Consider the following 18,686-nt stretch of genomic DNA (forward strand, 5'->3'; position numbering starts at 1 on the left):
GCCAGAGACAGAGGTTTGATATTTAATTGCTGTTTAATAATGCACAGCAAACAGTATATTATCACCAATGCTAAAGCTATTGAAACGAGTTATTGCTACATTTCCTATGCATCGACTCTATCAATGTCAGTACACAAATAATAAGTTGGTAATTACCAAAGAAATAAACATAGCAGTAAGTACATTATTATTCATGAGTTATACGACCTGAGTCTTTATGACTGTAGTTTCCAGCAGCTTAGATCCAGAGAGTGCTTGACCACAAAAATAGGGGCGTTCTGTGGCTTGCAGCAGCTCAGGTCCCGAGAGTGCTTGACTATGAAGATAAGGGCATTCCAAGGCTTCCAGCGGCTCAGGTCTGAGCTTGAAAAGGAAGATAGGGGCATTGTTCTCTTGGCTGCTGCTTTGATGATTGGGTACAGCAGATCTGCAGGTCTCAGGCAGCAGAGGAGGCCTGAATGGAGGCTCACACTAGCCAGTCATGGCTACCAGTGTGATGAAGTGTTCCAGCCTGGGTCTCCTCTTTTATGCTTGAATTGGGGTTACTGCTGACACACACAACAGATAACCAGATGTGTCTGGTTATCTGTGGACTACGACTTCATTGCACGTGGGCTTTTAGTTATCATTACATTTTAAAACATGTCCAAATTTGTTTTATAGACTTGTCCAGACTTGTTTTCTTTCCTATTACAATATGGAGTCAGCTCTGTTAAGGACCTGCTCCTTACGGTTTGTGACAGCCTCAGAACAAATTTCAAGAGACAGGCTTCTTCCTTCCTCTCAATCCCTGGGATCAAACTCTGGTCTTGCTGCTGCCTGAGAGCTGTCCAACTCTGCTGTAATCTGGGCTCAGCCCCTCAAGTCCATCCACCCAAACACCTACTCCATTTCCAGCCTGCAGCTTGCAGAGCAGCTCCGAGTAGCCTGAGAGACCCGTGGAGGCCCCGATTCGAAGGACAGGTCCATGGAAAGACGCTTTTAAAAAGTGAACTTACGAAATTGGAAGGAAAGATGACTGAACAGTGCTGGATGCCCAGGGGAGAGTGACTAAAGACAGACAGACTGATGCTATGGTCCATGCTGAGTCAGAAATGGTGCGGAAGTCCAAAGTGCATGGTGCTGACTAGAGAGGGCTGGTCATAGTAGCCAAGCAGGGTCCCCTGGTTCACTAGAAAAGTCTGCTCCTCATTCTTGGCTCTCTGTGACTCCCAATACTCCCAATAGCCCTTCCTGTTCCAGCCAAGATAAGCGCTGCTCCAACCTCCCATTCCCAGCTTCGCTGTCCAAGCACAGGAACTGCTTGTGGTCCTATAGCCAACTTCCATGAAGCCTGGCTCTTAGAGGCCAGGCTGGACAGGGCGATCTCGAAATACCACAGCAAGAGTGAGCCTGGGGACTGTAAGACCCCCACCTCCTCCCGGCACCCCGATCTGATACTCTGGTGAGAAGGGGAGTAGGGCGCGGGGCTCGAAAGAACTCCGGTGGAAAGGGGGCAGATGGTCTGGTGGCAAACGCAGGGACACTACCCACGGATTGAGCCTCGGCTCCTCCCAGCAGAAGCCATTTTCCTCTGTAACCTGCACTCACCCTTATGCGGTCCGGGTTCGGGCCAGGGTGGCTGCCGGTCCCGGAAGTTAGTTCTAGAGATAGAAGCAGATCTAGAGACATAGGGTGTATTTGATTCCTGCGGATCTGGGCGGACTTTATAACCAGTGCTGGCAACGACGCTGGTTGTTTATTTCAGGATCTCACCATCCAATGGGAGTGATAACTGCCAACTTGTCACCAGTGTCAGGGCAGAAGGACCTCACACGGGTTGGGGGTGGGGAGTCAAACTAGGGAGATGAGGAAGAGCCTGCTAGGGCTACTCCAGCCCACACCTCAATAGCTGACTTTGCCCTGAACCCTGTGCTGCTTAACAGAGCACTGTTATGTCAGCCTCCCCGCAAACCCTCCTTAGTCTGGAATAGAGAAGGGACCTACATTCCAGTCTTACTTCTTCATCTCCTTCCTCCTTCCTATTCTTAATAAGACCCCAAACTCTGGCATTTTAGGCATTTTAAATATTATTACTTTCACTGTGTGAGCATGTGTGTGGGTGCCTGTGTACCTCTGTGTGTGTGTATGTGTGTGTGTGTGTGTGTGTGACACAGAGAGAGACAGAGAGAGAGAGAGAGACAGACAGAGACAGAGACAGAGACAGAGACAGAGACCTTGTGCTTCTGTATGCATGTGTTCCCAGCCATCTTCTGGCCTCAGCACAAATGTGGAGGTCAGAGAGAAACTTACAGAGAGAGACTCATGCTCTCCTTCCACTGTGTTGACCTCAAGGATAGCATTGGTGGCAAGTGCTTTAGCTACTGAGACACTGAACTTGTCTTCCAAGCTCCATAGGTGTTTTCCTTTAGAGCTGGAGGGGTTGTCCTTCAAGCACAAGAGACCAAGTTCTAGGTTTACCTAGGGCACCTGCTTATATGATAAGGTTTAATTAACTAATCACACTAAAAATAACTACTGGTTGAGGTCATTCTAAGATTATGTAGGGTGAGGTCGGTTCCCATGACTGGGGGTCAGGGTCCTTCTTGCCATCCCAGACTGGCATTCCCTGGAGAATGGTGGCATGCCTGCCCAACTCAGCACCAGGAATCCCTTCATTATCTTAGCTCAGTGTGTAAGAGAAAAATTTAAGTAGCCCTTGAGATGCGGGCAGTTTCTATTTTAGTTAGGATGGCATAGTTGAGGAAGTCAGATTGTTTGGTGAAGTCTGTGAAGAAGAGGGGGGAAAAAGCCTTTGTGGTTTCCTGACACCACTGACAAGTATTTTGGTGGAGGCAAGAGTGAAATTAGATGCTAAACCATCAGTCACACATTTCACAAGGCATTCAGCGCAGCACAGGGCGGGTGATCTGCAGGGATCCCTGGGTCCTGCTATCTAGAGCAGTTCTAGGCTTCACCATGAACCAGAGCATCTTCTTCTTGGTAAGCAGATCTGGGGTCTATATCAGGTGGGAAAGCCAGGAAGAGATGGTTTGGGGAGGAGACAGGTCAAACTCCCATGAGGCTCAGCTCTCATTATTTATGGACTCAGAGTGGGATGGAAGGCCTGAGTTGGGACCTGGGAGTGTTGAGTTTTTCCTAGAGGTGGTCAGCATTTCTTCTCTGTAATCACCATTGAGTGGCAGGGCTCAGCTCTCATACCCTTGGCTTTTCTTGTCCTGGAGATCTGAGACTCATTTCAGGACCCTCACTTTCTATATAGAAGACAGCATGGGCACTCTTAATAAAGGAGTGGTTCTCTAATGCCAATCCTGCAGGGTACCACATACCTCCTTGTCTATTCTAAAAGGTGGCTCTTTAAATTCAATTGTATAGCAATGTATGAAAGTCCTTGTGGGGGTTGGGTCTATGCAATCCATAGTGAGTGATCATGGTGGCCTCCACTGTCCCTCTGGTAAAGCAGACTCCTGCTCCTTCCTTCCCCAAACTCAGCTGTTGCTTTAGGAGCTTCCTTCTGGGGAACAGATCCATGCTGCCCCTAGCAAGGCTAGGGAGCACATTTAGCCCTGCTGGATGCTGCACAGCAAAGGCAGAAGCTTAGGTGTCTGGCTGCTAGCTGCTTCCTGCTGCCCACTGTTCTGCTGGAGGAAAGACTTCCTGGTGGAGGCTGACAGCCATGGGGGCGATGAAGGGGGACCTTGAGCCAGCAGTCACGTAGCTCGATCACCTGTGAAGAGAAATTCTAACCAGATATGAAAAACACATTCAGTTTGGGATACCATTTGCAGCTGGAAACGGCAAAGGCAAATGGACTGTCAGACCAGACTCCCATCCTGTCCAGCCTGTCGTTCTTGCTGTCCCTTCAGTCCTTTCTTATTGTTATTCTGGGTTTGGACTGTGCTGGAAAGACAACAGTTTTATACAGGCTGCAGTTCAAAGACTTTGTAAATACCATAGCTACTAAAGGATTTAACACTGAGAAAAGTAAGGTAACATTGGGCAATTCCAAAACAGTCACTTTTCACTCTGGGATGTAGGTGAGCTGGAGAAAGTAAGAGCACTGTGGAAGTCATATTCCTGATGCACAGATGGCATTGTGTTTGTGGTGGACTCTGTTGATAGTGAAATAATGGAAGAAGCCAGATCTGAATGTCATAAAATAACTAGTATATCAGAAAATCAGGGAGTCCCTGTGCTTATAGTTGCTAACAAAAAGGACCTGAGGATCTCTCTCTCTGTCTCTCTGTCTCTCTCTCTGTCAATCTCTCTGTCTCTCTCTCTCTCTCTCTCTCTCTCTGTCTCTCTCTCTGAGACTGAGAAGTTGTTAGCAATGGGTGAACTGAGCTCATCTTCTCCTTGACATTTGCAGCCCACCTGTGCAAACATAAGAGATGGGCTAAAGGGGGGACTTGAGAAACTACATGATATGATAATTAACAGAAGAAAGATGTTGCTGCAACAGGAAAAGAAGACATGAATGCAGTACTAGTCATAGGTCTTGACTAGGTTTCCCTTGGTCTGATTTCTGACCAAGGGAAAAGTGTCTACAGCCTGGTTTGCCTGTCTGCCCTCATGCATGCTATTAAATCTTTATTTTGTTGAACAGACAGATACCCAGCTCTGTTCCCTTGTGGAAGATGAGTAATGTAATGCTTCTTAAAGTGGTCTCTTCTTCCTGACACACAAATCTTTTGGCACTACCATTTTTGGAAACCAAAAAAGGCTCGAATTTGACCGGAAAACAATTTTGTGGAAATTTGACCTGAAGTTAGTGAAATCAAACTTTGAAGTGTGAAAAAAAGGGGTGGGGGGAAGCTTCCTTCTCTGTGAAGCAAGGGATGCTTTCCTAACTGAATTTTCTTTCTGCCCTTAGGACATCTCTCCATTCAGGCTGAGACTTCTTTGGGTCTCATCCAGTCCTAGGCTTTGGGAGACTGCAGCCATTGTGGTCACCACAGGAGTGTTGGGAGGTGCAGCTCTCTGGCTGTGTTGGGTAGGTAGCCTTCTTAGCTTTTCTTTCACAACTATGGGAGAAACAGGAAAGGAACAGCAGCAGCTGGGGACAGTGAGTAATGGTGCTGAAGGGTTTGTGGGGTGGAAAAGCTGTTCATGGTTTGCAATATTGACATTTCTTCCACATTTACAGGGAAGGATTGGAAACCTGAGATCACCCCATGATCAGGAACCACTGGGGCTCCAAGAAGAGGATCCAAGCCAAGGGCACAGCAGCCCTCCTGATGAACAGAGAGATTAAATCATTCCCACAGGTTCTCCAGCAGCACTGGACAAAAGCATCAGAGGCTGCTGGGGTGACTGCAAATCTTGATCTGTGATCAAGCAGGGGTGGGGCAGGAATTCTCAGGGACCACAGGCTCCAGTTTCCTTCCTGGGCCATGGGTAGATCAGATGGTCTTCATATAGACTTGAGGGACAGATGCAGGAAAGTTTCTTTTTTCACGGGTGGGGATGGGAAGGGGTTCAAAACAGGGTCTTGCCCCACCCTACCCCTTGACTGTCCTGGAACTCCCTGGGTAGATCAGGCTAGCCTCAGACTCAAAAAGCCACTTCCCTGTGCATCCTGAGTGCCAAGATTAAAAATGTGTGCACCTGACATGTCCAGAAAGTACAGAATAAATTCTTAAAACATCTGAAGATGTTGGCAGTTCTGTCTTTTTTTTTTTTTTTTTTTTTTTTTTGAGTTGTTCTATAACATGAAATAGAAGAGAGGTAAAAGGAAAAACTGAAGGTCAGAGAATAGGAGGCAGGGTGGAGGGGAGCAGAGTGGAGGGGAGCAGAGTGGAGGGTAGCAGAGTGGATGAGTCAGACTCAAACCTTTTGTCCTTTTCCTAGGCTGACACTTCCACTTTCCACTTTCCATTCTGGCTTTGAGCTCTGAAGGACACAAAGTTAGGGTCCTCATTTCTCCTCCTCTCCCTCCCTCTGTATTTACCAGGTTCCTAGAGCTGCTTGCAGTAGCCCTGAAAGCCTCCAATCCAGCAAAGATCTTGAAGCTTTGTGCTGCCCAGTTGCCTGAGATCAAGGCAGAAACAGCTAGCTGCATTGTAATGAAAGAGAAACGTGGTCAAAAACACGTGTAGAGTGCTGAAATTTCAGTGGGGAATCAAAGCTATGATAACCCTGGGAATTAAAGCACTTCTCAGTTCCCCTTCTCAGACTGATTTTGGTGCCCCACACTACTGACAATCAGTACACACGGGTGGAGTGAGTGGGTGAGGGACGAAGAGGATGTGGTCACACCTCCTAGGCAGGGACACTCTGTGGTCATTATTAGGAAATAGAAAGGTGGAGCAAAAGTTGAAGGTCAGGGCGGGGGTCTGAGCTCCTCCAAGGGATGTGTAGTTGCTTTTGTTGACAGGAACCCAGTCTCTGTTGCGAGTGCACGAGCAGAGCTGCTGGTGGACGCTTGGTAGATACATAGGAGACAGGCTCAGTTGATCCACATGGAGGGGTGGATCTTCAACCTTCTGTCTGTCCTGGTTCGGGATTGGTGGGAACGTGAGCCAAATCAAGCTGACAAGTCCATTCCAGTCACCGGAAAAACCACTGTTCTGCTGCCAATGCGGGGGCTCCGGCACAAAACTTTTAAGGAATTGGGAAACAAACAAAAAAAATTAAAAAAAAAATACATAGTTTTAGCATCAAGAGACTGCCTCTAGAGTTTAAAGCTCACCTAATATCGACCCAGTCTAAAAAAGTCTTTGATCTGGTTTATTTTCTCTGCCAGTTAGACTTAGAAATCAGGAAAAATCTCAAGCACAACCGGCAGCAGAAGGGAAATCTCCAACATGGCAGACAGAATAAGCAGTTGAAGAAAGGCCTTTATTGTGGGGAGAGGGCATGCGGTGAGATCCCCCCCCCCACACTTCTTCCAGAGACCTCTGGGCTGAGCTCAGGCCTGGACGGGAACTGGGTGCGGGGCTCAGGTTCAGAACAGGGAGGAGAGTCCGATGAAAGCATTTACAACGCATTAATGAGGATTCCCAGTTTCTGCCCCTGACCTGCTCTAGTCACCTCCCGGAAGAGGCTGCTTCCATCCCAACCCAGCACTCACCATGAGGGTTGGGGGGTGGGGGGGGGGAGACAGGGAGTCATCAGCAGTTCGGGCACCATCAGGCAGATGTAGAGATTCAGGGCGCGCGTTTGATTCCTGCAGATCTGAGGGGATTTTTACAACCAGTGCCCCCAGCACCGAGTGGAAGTTCCAACTGCATATTGCCAAGGGCGATACCGTGGTCCATACTGTAACCAGAAACCGCGTGGAAGTCCAAAATGCGTGCTGCTGACTATAAAGACCAAGGTATAGATGACTCCAGGCTCGTAGCTGAGAATGAGAGACATAGAGGGTTCTGTGACAACCTCTTCCTTATCACTCCCCTTCAAAAAAAATTAGACAGGAATCCATTGAAGAGAAGTATTAAAAACTGTGGTAAGAATGCTGATATGTGTACCTCTTCACAGTTGAAGGCTTCTGTCGGGACGTGGTGAGGAAGGAACCAGGTATCTTTAAGCAGGCTGGCCACCGAGAGAGTTTGACAACGCTTCAGTGAGCATATGGGCAACACAAATTAGATTTTTTTTTTGTTTTGGGGGTGGCCATAAGGGGGGTCAACTTGGAGGACTGGGAAGTGAATGGGATTGGGGTACATCATGTGAAATTTCCAAATAATCAATAAACACATTAAGTTAGAAAAAGAGAGAAGTAGAGTCCTGCTGAGTCATTTTTTATAAGATTTATTCCGAATACCTTTTCAAACCTGTGAATTTGCAGGCATTGTAGCTGGAAGCTTCCTTTGATCATGGAACATGGACAGTGAAGTATAGAACTTGGCATTAGCGTTTACTAAGATAAAGAATTGAATGGCATGGGAAATAGCATGGACAACTGAACTAAGGTGCAGGTCCCGTACTCAGTCAGGTGGTAGGCTATGTACAAGGCTCCCTTGTTCATAAGGCTGTGTACAAGGTTCCCTTGTTCATAGCACCTTCACAGGTCAGTTTGGGAGGCACTGAGTGCAGAGTAATTGCATCTCTGTTGTTGGAGACATTTAGGATGTGGGTGCAGACTTTGAGATCTTCCACAGGGCAAGGGAATCGATCCCTGACAGGTGAGACCTGAGGAGTAACTCATCTTCCCTGTAGAGAAGGAGGGTTTTCCTGGTCAGGTCTACACAGCCAGAGGCAGAAGCAGCAGGCTTCTGGTATATCTTATTTCCTCATGCAGCCTGTAATGAGGCTAGCACAAATTTACCTGCTTCGGTCTCCCAAGTGCTGAGATTAAAAGTGTGTGCCTCTACCATCTGGCATAACCAGATTTTAAAAATATTTATTTATTGATTCATTTAATGTATGTGGGCACACTGTAGCTGTCTTCAGACCCACCAGAAGAGCGTATCCGATCCCATTACAGATGGTTGTGAGCCACCATGTGGTTGTTGGGAATTGAACTCAGGACCTAAGTCAGTGCTCTTAACTGCTGAGCACTGGTTTCTGTCTACAGTGTACTTGTCCTGTGTCTACACTTCCATTGCTTTAGTGACTCAGTCACAGTAGGAGAGGAACTGTCACTGACTATAACACAGAATAATGATGATAGTGTGGTAGAAGTTACACAATCTGTGACTCTCTCACTCCCTCTCTAACCTTCACTCACACTATGAGCTGATGAGGTGAGGGACATGAATGTCACAGGTGTGTGGGACACTGGATCTGATAACTGAGTTGGCCTCAGAGTTCCTCAGGCCTGTGCAGTGTGGACACTGGAAGAAAGATGATTCTCATGCCAGAGAGTACACACTGGAGATGTGAGGCATCAGCTCTGATCAGTAGTGTGAGGAAAGTAAATCTATACAGGTTTTGATTCTGTGGAATTTGACCTGATCTCTTCTCTGATTCCCTGGGAACTTGATTCTCTTAGGTTTCACCCTGACTAACCTAAGGAAGCAGCTGGCCTTAGGCAGCTCCACAGAAAGGATCTGTTCTGTTACTTTTCTTCTTATTTTATTCTATTTTGAGACAAGGTCTGTCTCTACAGCTTTGGCTGTCTTAGAAGTCACCATGTAGACAAGGCTGGCCTTGAACTCCCAGAGTCCCACCTGTCTTTGCATCCTGATGCTGTTATTAAAAGCCTGTGTCATCACACCTGCTTTAGTTACTTTTCTATGACTATGATAAGACACTGTGACCCCAGCAACTTACAAATGTGTGTTTCATCTGTTCTCTAGTCTCAGAGGGTTTGAGTCCATGATGGCAGAGGAAAGGTGTGGTGGAGGAACAGTGTGAGCTCACACCTCTATCTGCACACCAGAGGCAGAGGCTCTGGGAACACTGGGAGTCTCTCCTCCCCACCCTCCCAGCAGGGATTTATTGGCCTGTTCTCATGAGGTCACAGCTCAGTGTGGGCACCCAGATCCCTGCACTCACACTGGTCCTTGCTCTCTTCTGAGAACAGTGTCCTGAGGAACAGGTCTCAGTCATGTGTTGTCTTGTTCCCTCTGCAGTTGAGTTGTAGGCATAGGACACAGTGTTCAAGGCATCCATGTAGAGCTCCATGCACATGGTGATGCATTTCTGCTGAGTTATCCAAGGAGCCCCAGACTTCCAGATGCACTTCCCGAAACACCTGTCAGTCATCTTCTTCAGCAGCTCCTGAGCACTGGCTATGGAAATCTGCACTTTCACCTGCTCTATAATGGCCCCCGGGTAAGCTTCCCACCTCTGGTGTCTTCAAAGTTCAGCCAAGCCACTGCCCATGGCTGCCCAGTCAACAGTTAACAATTTGTTAATCATAGTCCTAGAAAAGCCCACCCAGGTGCCAGAAGCCTGGAAGTTTTTTAAACCTCAATGCCCAGCCTCAGTGACACTTCTCTGATCATGCCACACATCCAATCCTTTCCCAAGAGTTCCATCAGCTGGATATGAAGTCTTCATTCCTATGAGCCTGTGTGGCTGTTCTCATTCAAACCAGCACAGTGTTCACTGTGAAATGTAAGATGCCAGCAGGGTTCTGCAGATGTGTCCAGTGCAGTCTGACAGAAATACCCTCAAACAGAGCACTCTGCTGTGTTAGCATCTCCCCAGTTTCCTCTGTCTTCTTCTGCTAAGCCCCCTCTGTCTCTGTTCCTCAGGCCTCACCCCATCAGTGCCCAGCACCCCTCCCTCCTGAGCTCTGCACTGACCCTGTCTCTTCCTGTGCATCTAGTTTCTCTCAGTGCTCAGCCAGCATGCTGTGAATCAGCTGTGTGGTCTCCTTATGTAAACATTCCAATAGTGGCTGGAGAGATGGCTCAGCAGCTAAGAGCACTTGTTGCTGTTGCAGAGGATCCAGGGTGAGTTCCATCAGCACATGGCAGCTGTCAACCATCTGTAACTTCAGTTCCATGGGATCCAATGCAGGTGCACCTACATACTCACTCTCAAAAATGAGTACATCATGAAAATAAAGTTTTCTTTTTCTCCTACACATCTAGGTTGTGAGCACAGAAGCTGAGGGCTCAGGGTTGTTTAGACAACAATAAACCCAGAGCCAATGAATCCAACACTGGAGCAGGACAGGAACATGTAATTGAAATAGACTGTAGTGAAAGAAAATTTATAAAAAGCATAAGATAAGAAATACAGAATATATTTCATTTTATGTACCTACTGTACACTGTGGATCACAGCCTCATCTTTGCCCTTGATTCCTGATAAAGGAGTTAAATCCCACCCAAACATTTGAATGCTAGTTTGTAACAGACCATGACATCCCAACATCCAGAGCGTTCCTGCAGAGAAAGGTGGCTCCTTTCCCCATCTTCCCTCTCATTGCAGACCCTCCAGGGTCTCACCTGTTGAAGATAAAAGAGAAGCATCACAGTCTTGGGCAACAGCGCCCCCTGGTGGAAGAAGGAAAGAGCTGCTCTCATCAAACCTACACCCAGAAGAACTTTACATGTTTTTCCACTCGTGGGAAAGCCTACATGAAAACATGGAAGAAGGAAGGGCTTGCTCTTTGTCTGCTTGCTCTTGCTGCATCTGTGGGACATTCCTGCTTGCCCTCCTTGCTCTGAGTAATGACAGCAGACTTACATTTATTTATGAATGCCTAGGCTTTATGCTAGGCCTGTTCCCATCTATCTCATATTCAGTTATCCCATTTATACTATTCTAGTTCTGCCATGTGGCTGGTCACCTCTCCTCAGTTTCACACATCCGGCTTCCTCAGAGTCTGGGTGGTGAATCCCCCATGCTTCTCTCTTCCCAGAGTTCTTCTCTCTGACCAGAATCCTGCCTTCTACTCTCCTTTGTACATAGGCCTTTTATCACTCAGAAGGTGCGTTAGGTAGGCAAGGTAGGACAGAGACTCATCTTCACACAGTGTACAACAGCATTACCTCAACATTGCCCCCTTTAGTCCTATAAAAGGCTCTTTCTCTGACATCATAAACTATATACAATGAGATAAAGTATAAAAATTTCATTTAAATTAAGAATTTAATTAATTAAGAAATATCAATTTATATAATTTTAAATTAAGATTTAATTTTTAAAATTAAAGAATTTTCATTAATTCTTAATATAAAGTACAAGAATTACATTAAGAATGTCTGGTTCATTTGTATTTGACAATTATTGAGAAATTACTCTGTTATCTATACTATGAGTCCACAGTTCTGTGTCTATTTTGTTTCTATAGTAATTGATATTATCCACCTAAAATATCTTCCTAGACCTAAATCATTTTCTTATATCTTAAACAACTTAACTTTAATGCAAGACTGTAACTATCTGGTCTTCCACCCCATCAGTGACCTGAGAAGGATAAATATTCCCTGAGAAAACAGGAAGTGCAGAGCAAGCAGCTTCCTTACAAAGCTGTGGAAATGGCAGACATGTCTGGCTGCCTGGACAGTCACCCAAGATTCTCCTGCAGTGCTGGGGCATCCATCTTCAGGCTACTGGCCCAGTATATGACAGACTTTTTTGTGAAGCAGGAATATTGAAGAACTTCCCCAACTTCTCTTGGCAAAGCTCACCAGTCAGCTTCCTCTGTGTCCTGCTTGTCACTGTTAGAACAGCATGCTGTCTGCAGTTGAAGCAAGGGCAGGTGCTTGGCTGGTGCCTGGCTTTGCCACATTTGAAGCAAACTCCATATGGAGGATCTTCACTGCCCATCGTCCTCTCTGAAGTAGAATGTGGTGCTGCCAGGCACAGTCAGGTCTCACTGTTATGGAAAGCCTCGTGTTAATAAAACATTTTTGAAGACCAACTCCTGTAGATCTGTGAGATTTCTGAAGACCACCTATCTATCTATTTACAGTCTATCAGAATAGGCAAATGTTGTTTTTTTTCTAGCTATGTACTATCTGTTCAACTTTGAAACACCTACAAGAGGCTAAAAAGGCTCATTTCTGTAATTAACACAACTAGTACCTTGTTGCTGCCTGAAGCAACAATGTTGAACCGGGTTCACCTGTAAGAGAGGCTGAGAAAGGGAAAAACGGGCGGGAAGAGATGAAGCCAAGACAAAGTGTTCTGATCAAGGCTTGAAATTTAATAATTGGCTTTCACATATAAAGGGAAAGCCCCACCCCCCAGAGTCTCTTCTTGGTTCAGCCCAGGGGCTGGGCAAGGAGATAGCAGTCCAGAAGGTGTCAAGGCTAGCTCAGCAAGCAGTCCATTCTTCTTAGCTCAGGTAGCAGGCTCCAAGGCACCAAGGCTGGTAATGCAATGCCTCTCCTAGGTCCTACTGTTGCTTGATCTCTAGTTCCTGCCTGCTCAACCTAGACAGGTTGGCAGCATGGGGGAAGGGCACAGTACCTGACATGTCCATAAGTTTGATTGACTGACTACCTACTTGCATTTCTTAATTATATTGAACTGCTTGCAATAGTTTCTTTGAGGACTAGAATGTTACATTTCATTTATTTCTCTCCATATACAAACATCCAAATCCAAACCCATGTAAAACATTTGAGACTAGTACTTGTTGCTGTTTAGTCTAAAAATAGATTCAACAAACTACCCTTTCATCCTATCATTCCTTTATAGTCCTCATGTGGAACTTCTAGTTTCTTTGGAAAGTCAGTTATAAAATGATGGTTTGCTGGAGCATGCACATGAAAGAGTATTTTGCTAAAACAGACACATGAAAGAATGTTTTCCTGAAGCAGACACAGGTAAAATGTTGTTTTACTATAGCAGACACGTGAAAGGACCTGTGATGCAGGAGTATAAATATGACCCCACAGACATTCGGGGATGAGCACTGAGCTTTGGTTTGGTTTGCTCTGCCTTGCTGTTCTTCACTGATGACAGCATGTATTGGTTTGTCTTATATAGCTGTTGAGATCCACTTGTGGTAACTGCCATTAAGAGAGACTCTACAAAGAACCTCTCCTGAGGTTCCTGTGGCTTCTTTGTTGCTGAGTGTTGCAGTTTCTTCAGGATTGAACAACAGTTGCTGGCTTGCATCAGGGTGTCTGTCTGTGGAGAGGACTGGATTCTAGCTGATGGTGCCTGTTTGAGGTCGGCCAGCCAAGACAACTGGACTACAGCTGTTGATTGGTTTTTGGTGTTTGCTAAAGAACTGAACTGCTGACAAAGATTGAGCTCAACCCCAAAGAGCTATTGTCAAACAGGTCCACTTCTCCCATAACCTAATAACTTTTCTTTAATTACCTCTTCTGTGTGGTGGGCAAAAGGAGAAGTTGAACATTTTTAAAGTAGGTTGGAAGAATTATGCCTACATGCCTTTTTTCTTTTGATCCCTTCTCCTCCTTCTTCCCCTAACATTAAACAGTAGAGATAGAAAGACAGAAAAAGAAAAAAAGAAAGAATTTTTTTGTTTCCTCCCTGACCAGGACCTTTAATAGTTAGTGACCACCCCTACTTTCCCATCGACGAACATTCTACACCCACTCAACAGTCAAATAGCTACCATCCCTCTTTGGCAATGAGGGCTTTGTGTTCTTCCAATTGCTTCCTGCTGTCTGGGAATGGTGTCTTTCAGGAGTCCTAAGGCAGTGAGGACGATGGTCAAGTCCTGAGAAAGCTAGCTGTAACATCTGCTGTCCAGAGTCTTTATGATGGAAAAGTGCAGGGCTTAACTGAAGTCCATGATGGAGCAGTCTGTGAGGCTGGAAGACTTTGGCTGTTTTGAAGTTGTTCTGGATGTATATTTTTGAGGAGCCAGCTATTGAGACAGTTTGAGGTTGGATCATCCAGGCTATTTGTCTTGTCTTCTTTGGTATCTTGTCCTTTCTCTGTACACACACAAACTTTTATAAGTAATGTACATTTCTGCATTAACACATGTATAGAATATAAAGTGTGCACAGATCAGTTAAAGATGATTCTCTTCTATGTGTGAGAAGGAAAGCCATCCCCCTCGCTGGAGTCTCGTAGGGTGCCAGGGCCGGTGTTCTGGCCTGCCTGAGCCGGCGGCCTGAGCAGTGAGAACACACCATTAGAGAACACACCATTGCTCGTGGCCTCAGGCCTTGCCTAGTGGGGAAGATGGAGGCTCTGTAACTACAAGCCAGATTGGGTGCGGCCTATATAAATATTAACCACTGAGACCAGCTACAGGTTTCTCTGTGTAGCCCTGGCTGCCCTGGAACTTACTCTGTACACCAGGCTGGTCTTGAACTCAGAGCTCTGCCTGCCTCTTGATATACACTACCAAGGCCAGGCAAATATTCTTAATGAAATCACCACAGAAGCCTACAGAATTTTTGTTTGAGTATGTAAGTGAAAAACTTGTCAACAAATGAGAGAAAGGCTACATAATAGTGTTAAAACAATCTTAGCCCATGAATTAGTTTCTAAATGTGAGCCAGTTTACAGACCCAGAACCCCTTGAATGAATGAATGGACAGGTTACCCTGAGTAAGTACCTTACAAAATACCTAAAATGTTTACTGCTAGGCTTTCTCTAGTCCTAATGGGACCTACAGGCTTTCACCAGTGTAAGCGTACACTAGGGGAAAGAAATAATCAGCCTTTCGAGGGTCTCCTGGATACTGGTTCAAATTAATGCTGATTCCTCGAGATCTAAAGAAACACTGTGTCCCTTTAGTTAAAGTAGGATCATGGGTAGGTCTAGTGATTAATTAAATTTTACAGACATCTGATTTACACTATGTCCAGTGAGTTCGTGCATTCATCCTGTGGTTACTTTCCAGTCCCAGATTGTATAATTGAGATAGATATACTTAGAAATTGGCAGAATTCTCATATTCATTCCCTGAGAATTCCCTCACACCTGTGGAGTGAGGGTGTCATGGTTGGAAAGGCTAAAGGGAAACCTTTAGAGTTCCCTCTGCCAAGGGAAATAGTGAATCAAAGACAGTATTGCGTCCTTGTAGAAATTTCAGAAATTAGTGTCACCATCAATAGTCAACTGTCATTCTCCACCATCAATCTGTCTTGCTTTGCACTGGCCAGACAGGAGAGTTAAAGGGAGATGTGATCAGAACGACTCTGGACTCTGGTAACTCATATATGCTTCAGAGGGTGGGAATTAAATCCAACCAAGCATTTGAGATTCTTTTAATTCAGTAAAATTAAGGAATCCAGTGGTATGGGGAATATAGAGATATTCCATCCAAGATGAAGGAAAAGTTACTGACCCTTCTACCACCAAGAAAGGAGCACAGTGCTTAGTTTGTGTCTTTGGATAGTGCAGACAGCACATTCTCCACTTGAATCTGTTACTCTGGCCCATACTCAGAAAGCTGCTAACTTCCTGTGGCTCCTGGAACAGGCAAAGGCTCTTCAACAGGTCCAGGCTGCAGTTCAGGCTGTTCCAAATATTGGACCATATGATCCAGTAGGCATGATGGTACTCGAGGTGTCAGTGACAGAGAGGGATGCTGTTTGGAGCTTTTGGCAGGCCCCTATGAGTGAACCACAGAAGAGACTTTGGGATTTTGAAACAAGGCTCCACCTTCCTCAGCAGACAACTATTCTGCCTATGAGTGACAACTCTTAGCCTTGGTGGGAACTGAACACTTGACAGTGGGCCACCAAGTTACCATGTGACCTGTGCTGCCCATAATGAGTTGGATGTTATCTGAACCACCAAGTCATGAAATTGGGCACAGACAGCACTAACCTATTATCAAATGGAAGTGGTATAGAAGTAATAAGGCCTGGAGAAGTCATATAGGCACAAGGAAGTTACATGAAGACATCACCCAGATTCCCATGGTTTCTACTCCTGTTAAAATGTCATCTGCTGCCAAGCATGCACCGACAGCTTCCTTAGATGCCTTATTATTGGAAGACTCAGAAAGAAGAGACTAGGGCCTGTCTCTCTGATTGTTCTACATGTCATTCAGTCACCAGAAGTGGACGGCTGCAGCATTACAAGCCCTTTCCTGGACAACCCTGAAAGACTCTTGTGAAGGGAAATCTTCACAGTGGGTGGAAGTTCAGGCCATGCACATGGTAATACATTTTATTTGGAAGGTGAAATGTCCAGGTGTGTGATTGTTCTGTAATTCATGGGCTGTGGCCAATGGATCGGCTGGATGGACAGGGACTTGGAAAGAGCATGATTGGAGTCATCTGGGGAAGAAGCATCTGCATGGATCTCTCCAAATGGGGGAAGGGCATGAAGACACTTTGTTCCATGTACATGCTCATCAAAAGGTGACATCAGCTAGGGAGAAGGTCAGTAATCAAGTAGGTGGGTGACCCATTCTGTGGACAGTCAGAATGGTCAGCTGTCTCTGTCATTACCCAATGGGCCTATGAGGAGAGACCATAGTGCCACAGATGGGGGTTATGGATGGGCTCAACAATGTGGACGTCCACTCACTACGGCTGCCCTGGCTACAGCTGGTGCTGAATGACAGATCTGCCAACAGCAGAGACCAACACTGAGTCCCAGATGTGCACCAGGTGACCAGCCAGCAGCCTGGTGGCAGGTTGACTACATGAACCAGGTCTTTCATGGAAAGGACAACACTTGCCACTTACTGGAGTAGATTCTCATTCTGACTGTGGATTTGCCTTTCCTGCACGTGATGCTTCTGCTGAAACCATCATCAGTGAACTTACAGAATGCCTTAGCCACCATCATGCTATTCCACACAGAGTTCCATGTGGTAGTCTGACCAAGGAACTCACTTCACAGCAGAAGTGTGACAGTGGGTCCACGGTCATGGAGTCCATGGTCCCCACCAACCTGAGGCACCTGGCTTGACAGAAAGATGGAGTGACTGAAGCCACAGTTACAGTGCTATTTAAGTGACAGCAGCCTGTAGGGCTGAGTCACGAATGGTGGGAGTTTCTTGGTCCTGCAGTGGATGAATAAAGACACAGAGACTTATTATTTATAAAAGCTTAGACACTTAGCTTGGCAGACTTTCAGGTATTCTAACGTGACAAACACTGGCCCATGTCCCCCCATGTAACCTGTTCTTTACCTCTCTTTCACAGACCTGGTACATCTGTCCTTCCCTATGTGATGCTGGTGCATCCTCCTGCTTCTGATTCTTCTCCCAGAGGCTCTCTCTCAGCCCTGAAGTCCCACCCTTACTCTCCTGTCTGGACACTGCCATCAGGCTAAGCAAGGGACAGCAATGTTAGGAGGTGTGATTGATGTACATCACCAAGGGGAAATTAGATTGTCTCTCCACAATGGGGGTAAGAAGGATCATGTCTGGAGTGTGGGAGATCCTTTAGGGCTTCTCTTAGTACTACCATGTCCTGTGATTGAAGTCAATGGGAAACTACAACAGCCTAATCCAGGCAGGATGACAAAGGACACAGATTCTTCAGGAATGGCAGTAAGGTCATTCCTCCAAGAAAGGAGCTAAGACCTGCTAAGGTCATTGCTGAAAGGGGGGAAATGCAGAATGGGTAGTAGAGGAAGGTAGTTATAAATGTCAGTCAGGAAAGCAGGAGATCTGTCCCAGGACACGGAAGAAGACAGACACAGGAAGCAGAGGAGCAGTAACTAACCACGTGGCAGAAAATAGTGTCAATAAATAAATGGGATTATGTATTATGAGCTAGCCAGGGAGCCAGCCCAAGGTATTTGAACAAGGCATTGGGATATATAATATAAGTCTCAGAGTCCTTATTTCTCTAAATAAAGAGGCCTGTTGGAAAACATATGGTTACAGTGATGAATACCCGAGAAGCCATGTGACCAGTTGCAGAAACGACAGAGCAAAGATGTTTCGTATCCAAGTCTGAGCGAGAGGTTCTTCAGCTTCTCAGAATGCCACACGTTTTAGATCTTACAAGCCACACTTTGGGAATTCCCATTTAATATTTTTGATCCGTGGTTGATTAGACCATGAGGAGCTGAAACAGCAGAAAGTCCCACTGGGCAAAGCACTGTGCCTATAACTGGAGAGGATGGGGGCTGGAAGGGAAGGGGAGATGAGTCTGGTGTGCATGTGCCCAGTGTGGGCAGAGGGAGGTGTGGCAGGGGACCCTAAATATAAACTTGTTTCCAGTTCACATCAAAGCAAATCTGGAGGACGAGTTAGTGAAGGAAGCTCTCGGAACGGTGAGGCTCTCCACTGCGCTGATCTCCCCCACCTTCCCTAACTCTTGGTGTCACCTCACCTTGGTGGCTTCCCTCTAGCCAGTCACCAGTCTGTTCTGGTTGTTCTTTTACTGTGGCTTCTTCCTGATTTGTCATTTCCCCCACAGTGTGAATCTTT

The 18,686-nt window shown here is 46.1% G+C and overlaps 1 pseudogene; it reads left to right on the plus strand.

Annotated features, from left to right (window-relative positions):
* The first annotated feature begins 3,752 nt into the window (after positions 1–3,752).
* LOC117724278 (ADP-ribosylation factor-like protein 4A) lies at positions 3,753–4,477 on the plus strand (annotated as a pseudogene).
* The last annotated feature ends 14,209 nt before the right edge of the window (positions 4,478–18,686 follow it).

Source organism: Arvicanthis niloticus, chromosome 20, assembly GCF_011762505.2.
Source record: "Arvicanthis niloticus isolate mArvNil1 chromosome 20, mArvNil1.pat.X, whole genome shotgun sequence".
NCBI classification, from domain to species: domain Eukaryota; kingdom Metazoa; phylum Chordata; class Mammalia; order Rodentia; family Muridae; genus Arvicanthis; species Arvicanthis niloticus.